We start from the raw sequence: 7,320 nt of genomic DNA, 5'->3' as shown, positions 1-7,320 counted from the left end.
GACTTTGGGCCCTCTACATGATGCCCGATGAATGCAGGTGACTGAAGGATGCACTGACAGAGAAGTAGATTGGTGAACGATGGTGTATACTTATGAACAAAGTTGTGCTGCTACAAAAAGGAAGAAAGTCGTGAGGCATGGAACGATGTGAATGAACATGTGGGACATTGGGTGAGACAAAATAAGCCAGAAACAAAAGAGAAATTATGGTAGGGTCTCCTTTTGAAAATGCTTATAAGAAAATAGGGGCCTACACTGTAAGCTTTTAGAGCAGACACATTTAGTCCAGAGTGGTGATTATTATTTCTGGATTTCAAGAAGATGTTTATATATCTATATCTGTATCTATATCTATATCTATATCTATATCTATATCTATATCTATATCATCTATATCTATATCTATCCATTTAAATATCTATCCTGATATTCAGAAATAACAATGAAGCTAATCATGTTGGGATTAAAGTAATTCAGAGCATAGGTGTAAGGAAGAGAGTGTCTACATTTTAGAACCACACATACTCTTTGAGACCAATGGAAGAAAGGTTTATTTGATCTGGAACTGAAATTTTCTGTAGTGCATAATCTAATTCAACCTATCTGTATAGGTCATTTGAATGATTGAAACACAGGAAGCACAGAGTAAGAAAGAGGTCCTTTAATCCTGTATAGATTATTGTATGCCTGGAAACATCCTAGAGTATATTAAGCAGATAATCAAAAAGTATTGGGAAAGTCCCTTGAGGAATGGGAGAAAAAATATGGAACTATTAAGCTTTACCATTGGAGAATCCTCTGATATTGTGTCAAACATCAGGGACACCTAAATGAATAAACCATGCCCTTGATCTTGAGGCTTACTCTTGTGGAACTTATGTAGGTAGCAGAGAAGCTTAGACTGCTTATTGGTATGTAGAAGCCAAGAGTTTAAAGCAAGACCTACAGAATTTGTTGCAAGCTGCTGGCCTCGGGATGGCAGCAGTAAACTGTGGTGATTGTTATGTAGAGCAGTCTGGGAGGAAGAGAATGTTTACCCCAAACAGTTATGTTAAATATGAAGAACACTGTAAGATAAGAATCTTGCTCCCTCAGGAAATGCCTGCATATCTATTGACATACTGTGGTATATAGCAAGGATCTGGTTCAGAATAAAGTTGTCTGAAGTCTGTCTGAAGTAAACTCAAGCTTCAGACCCCCTGAGCCCGTCTGTGTCTTTCTTTCTTTCTTCCTTTCTTTTTTTCTCATCATTCCTTAATATCCTTCAAGCTCCATTTCAATAGGAAGCAACATTTGGCGCCCAATGTGGGGCTCGAAGAAGAAGACTTCAAATCGATATTAAGGAACCAAGGAAAAGTCTCATTAGAGGCACGCATGTCCAGCCGATAGAAGAGGACTCAAGTCATATTGGTAAAGTAAGCATTTTCTTTGGATCATCAGGGTAATGGGTAATCATAATAGGTGGCTGGAGGAGTATGTGTGTGTGTTAAAGCTATTGGGGTGCCTGTTAAAACATCTGAATTAGTAAGCTTATTTGATCTCATTATTTGTTGGTTTCAGCCTTAAGGCCATAATGTTTTAAATCTTAAGTAATGGAAATTGGTTATGAAGGCTTTGCAGTGAACATAACAAAATGGGGAAAATATTCCTGTTTCTATTTGGTTATTGTGTTCAGTCAGGCAATGAACTACCTGGCTCATGCTTTGTCTTAAACTCTAAGTTGTGTTTCTTCTCAATCTCTCATTACCACTTCTTACCCTGTTTCGACAGTTGCTTGAGCCGGACTCAGCAATTGGTGCCCAAACAGGGATCTAATAAGGGAACTCTTAAAGCATAAAGTGAGGAGATGCTCCAGGGACATTCACTACAAATACTACAGGCTGGCCTTTTTGAGTTGAGCAGTGGCCCTTATCTGTAGAGAGGTTTGAGTCTCTGACTCGGTTGATTTGGGAACAGTTTGGAGCAGGACGTTTAGAGGAGTCTCATGGTTCTTGGAATTCTCCAATATTTATTGCAGGAGGGAGGTCAGGAAAATGGAGAATGTTGACTGATTTGATAAAAGTTGATACTGTGGTTCAGCCTATGGACTCATTGCAGCCTGGCTTGCCCACACCAGTTGTAATTTCTAAGAACTGATTTATTATGATAGATTTTAAAAATTGCTTCTTTGCTCTGCCTTTTGCAGAGCAGGATAAAGAAATATTGGTTTCTGGGCTTGTTCTTGATGGGCTGCCTTTATATAGGGATGCATGTACACCTGAGTTAGAAAGTATTCAGTGAGAAAGGTGCCATACCAAACGGGGGTCAGTGCTCATTGATGGTTCCTGTGGCAGGTTGGTCCCCAACGGAGTGAGCAGTTTGGGATTGTAGTTCTGACTCAAGGTATTCTGTTAGGTTGCCTTTGTTTAGTCTGAATGATTATTCTATGAGATTTATACCAATAATACAGGTAAAGTCCTATGACTCAGAATGGGAACGGCAACCCCATCTCCTTTTATTAACTTAAATCCTCAATAAACAGCAATTTGGAAACTGGGCATGAGTTTAGCTCCTATTCATGTTTGAAAAGAGAAATATATTTTAAGAACTTTAAAACTAAAAATTCTTGTTAAAAACTATATATTGATAGTTAATGCATATTTGAAACATTAAAGTATTTTAAATATTTAACATTATTCTAACAAATTTAATTTTGATGGTAATTACATATGTGGTAAAATATTTGTTCAAAGTAATGATTTAAGTATGAAAAATATGAAAGATGTATTTTTATTAATAGGAAAACAGAATAGTTTTATCCTAAAATGAATAACTGCTACTAAGCGAGAAAAATATAGGACAAAGCCTAAACTAATATAATAAGTGCTGAGGGTTTATAAAAATAGAAATTATGGTTAAAATCAAGAAAGATTTAATGAGTCTAAAATGACAATGTTTTCTTGGACTTTTAGCCTGTTCTAATGAAAGGATATAAAAAAAATTCTAAATAATTAGTTAGAAAGCAAAGAGTCTGTGTTTTATCAAAATAACTTATGTTAACTTTTATCATGTTGTTATCTGTATAAAAAATACTGATTTTCTCCTGGGTATCATTATACTGGCAAAAAGTGCTTCTTTTCTTGCCCTAAACCAGGTGGCTTAATCTATTAATCTAAGTACTATTACTATAAATTAATCTATTACTGAGTAAATAATATTCAAATCATTTAAATACCTAAATTCCTTTAAGCCAAAATACTTTAATGCTTTGTCCAGTGTTTATATAAACTATATATGTATAAACTAAATTTATCCCAAGATAACCATGGCTTATATTGGAAGCAGATCAGATTTGAGGGTTGAATGCAAGGAAAAAATATACTTGTGGAGTCTTTTTTGTTCACCTGATGTTGCCATTACATGCAACTGATATTGCTATCACATGACCTTGGTAAGAAATAGTTAAAATGTACACTCTAGCTGGGAGGACTGGCTATCCCCCCAGAAGGAGGTGTACTTTAATAAAGATATCTAGGTCCCAGGAAGCTCCTCTTGGTCCCTAGCCAGCTCCCAGAGGACCCAACTGGGCCCGGTCATGTAAGCAAATCTGAATTTGGCCACTATTGTGAGAAAATATCATAAAAACTGCATGAAATAAATTTAAAATTAGCAAAAATTCACAACCAATTATAAAGAATCCACATTCTTGCATTCCTTTTCAATCAATCCAATGAATTCAATTTAAAAAAATCTGGTCATTCACTATGGGTACACGTCACTATTGACACTCTGCTTTAATTTTTGCTACCTGCCACCTTAGAGATTCCCAATTATATGTTACAAAACTTGTTTGATATTTTACAAGGAGATTTTAATTTATTAAGCAAAAGGCAGTTAACAGCTGCAGCTGAACGAGAGTTACAATTAATTGAACAATGCATTCAAAAAGGACAGCTAGTTCAAATAGATCTTAAAAAGCCTGTCGATTTTATTATTTTCTTTACCTTGCAATCTCCCACAGGCCTATTTTAGCAAGACGGTGTTTTAAAATGGATTTTTTTACCGAACAATTGACAAAAATGTTTAAATACATACTTGCAAAAGATTATTTCTTTAATAGTCAAAGGTCACCAAAGATATTATCAATTAAGAGGTCATGATCCCTAATTGCATAGTGTGTGATCTCACAAAGGAAGAGGTTCAAAGTCTATATATTTTCAATACCTCTTGGCAAATAGCATTAAGTGACTTTAAAGGACAAATGAATAATCATTTGCTATGTCAAAACTTTTACAATTTTTAAAAATGAATGCAATGGATTTTGCCTAAAATAGTTCTGGCTTCCCCACTAGCTATTACTGTCTTTACTGATGATAATATTAATGGGAAGCCTGCATATGTCACCCCAGTGGAAAACAAGTAAGAAAATGCCTTATACCTCAGCCCATCTTACTGAATTAGCAGCTGTAATTCAAGTATTGCAAAGTTTTCCACAATCTCTTGATATTGTTTCTGATTTTGAATATGTTTACCAAACAGTTACTCACATTGAGATGGCTTCTTTGTTTAAAAGAAATGAATTGTTCTGAATGTTTTTACATTCACAAATATTAGTCAAAAGCTGAATTACTCCCCTTTTTATCATGCATATAAAGAGCTCAAACCAATCTTCCAGGTCCTTTATCATTACAAAATCAGCAAGCAGATACTCTTATGGGGGTAATGCAAAATCCCACAACATTTCACAAATTGACTCATATCAATAGCAAAGGGCTGTGAAAGAAATTTCCATCTTTTTTAAACAGCAAGCTCAGGACATTGTTAAAACTTGTCAAACCTGTGGGCCTTTAAATGCACTCTCATTTGCATCAGGGATTAATCCTAGAGGTCAAAAAGCAAATGAATTATAGCAAATGGATGTTACTCATATTTCACATTTTAGTAAAATGCAATATGTACATGTTATCATAGACACTTGTTCTCATTTCATCTGGGCTACTGCACAATCTGGAGATCATTTTTGCCATGTTCAATCACATTTACTTAATGCTTTTGCTGTTATGGAGTGCCCCCAATCTATTAAAACGGACAATGGTACTGTTTATACAGGAAAAAAATTTCATAAATTTTGTACTACTTTTAATATTACTCATATTACAGGAATTCCACACAATCCCTCAGGGCAAGGAATTATTGAACGAGCAAACCAGACACTAAAGTCTATGCTTTTAAAACAAAAAGGGGGAGACGATGATCAGGAGGATGATGTTATGAAAATAAGTACTCCTAAAGATCAATTAGCAAAGGCATTGTTTACTCTAAATTTTTTAAACATTTATGATAATTCATCACAGACTCCAGCAGAACAACATTTTAGCAATTTGGAAAAGAAAAATGATATATCCCAAACAGAACTGCAGCTGCAGCCAATCTATTGGAAAGATGTTAAAGATGATTTATGGAAACCAGGAATGGTAAATGTGTGGGGTAGGGGATTTGCTCTTGTCATTGCAGATGACAGAACTTCAGTTTGGATTCCCTCGAAGAGAATAAAACCCAGACATATTGACCTGGACAAAAAATAACTAAATGGGTAATGTATACTATAGGACATACAATTTTGATTGCTGAAGGACAGGGTCATATTTATACTTCCTGGGATTATCTGTGAGCCCTAACATGGGCCAATCCAGCTTTACCAAAATATCCTAAATACAAGTTTAGGATTCCCAGTTCCAGTAAGAAGAAAACTGGTGTCAAATTTAATTCCAATTTTAGAAAGACCTATATGCTTAACTCTATGGATACAAAGGATACTTGCCTATTAGGTGGGAAAGAAAGTTGGAATGGAGGCAGTCATGTCATAAGGATCGAGCAGTTATCATAATTAATGATTCCTATGGAATTGTAAGATTCCCCTGTGGGATTGAAGATAACTGAGACTATATGGATAGGCAAGCTAAACCAAAGTTATTACATAGAGGATGATTTGTGCCATGATTTGGGATGATAAATACATTATTCAGAGAAATTTATGGGGAATTTTCCTAGGACTGGGAACAATTTTCATAGTGAATTTTAGTAACCATAACTTCTTTTTAAATAGCAGCCATAAGCACTATATACAAATATGTATTAGAGCTCCATATATACTTGTTAAAGTTCATATGCATATAAGAAATCAAACTTCTAATTGTGAAAATTATTCTCTATTTACTTGTCCCCAAGCATTTATATTACAGGAAAATGAGATGATTATAGCTGCAAGGAGAAGAGGTATTTGGCTGCCGGTGCAGATGTCAAGATCTTTGCAATCCTCTCCAGAAACACATATACTGATCCATTTGGCAAAAGAATATCTAAAAAGGACTAATAGACTACTTGATTCATTATTGCATCTGTCATTGAAATCATTGGAAGCATCACAGTGGCTGCAGTTGCTGGAACCACATTGCAACAAACTATACAGATGCAGCATTGTTAGAAAAACACCAATGAACTGTGGCATAGACAATCTCATTGATGAGCAAACTAATAATGGACTAAAGCATATAGAATATATAGAAATGACATTGGTTCATATTGGAGATCAAATGTATAATTTAAATTTTTTACAAAGTTTAAAGTGTAAAAGGAATAAGAGCAGTTTTTGTATTACCCCCTTTTAACATATGGCTTGTTTGAAATAGAATGGGAAAAGGGAATAAGCATCTTTTAAGGCTTACAGATAGTTTAAGTCCTGATATCTTAGAATTACAAAAAGGGGTATTAGAATGTAAATTAGAATAATCTACATATAGCCTATGGAAGTAATGTTACACAATCACTTACCCGAGAGCTAAAAAATCTTAGGTTTGGGGCTGTTTATACTTCGCTTCCTCCTCAGCTGTGTTTAACAACAAAGAAAAAGGTGATTCTTGAAAAAACTCGTTAGCTCCCTCCTGAATCAAAGTCAGAGAGCTTGACTGGCAGCCAATGACGGGTAAGACCCTTCAGAGCCTAAGGGCAACCTAAGACAGGTGCGGTCACCTCTGCTTATAGTCACCCTAAAAAAGGTGATTCTTGTTTTCCTCGGTTTATAAAATAAAAAGGGGGAAATGTAGAAGCCAAGAGGTTAAAGCAAGACCTACAGAATTTGTTGCAAGCTGCTGGCCTCGGGATGGCAGCAGTAAACTGTGGTGATTGTTATGTAGAGCAGTCTGGGAGGAAGAGAATGTTTACCCCAAACAGTTATGTTAAGTATGAAGAAAACTGTAAGATAAGAATCTTGCTCCCTCAGGAAATGCCTGCATATCTATTGACATCCTGTGGTATGTAACAAGGATCTGGTGGAGAATAAAG

Source organism: Tamandua tetradactyla, chromosome 4 (assembly GCF_023851605.1).
Source record: "Tamandua tetradactyla isolate mTamTet1 chromosome 4, mTamTet1.pri, whole genome shotgun sequence".
Taxonomy (NCBI): domain Eukaryota; kingdom Metazoa; phylum Chordata; class Mammalia; order Pilosa; family Myrmecophagidae; genus Tamandua; species Tamandua tetradactyla.
Note: the sequence above shows the minus strand (reverse complement) of the source record.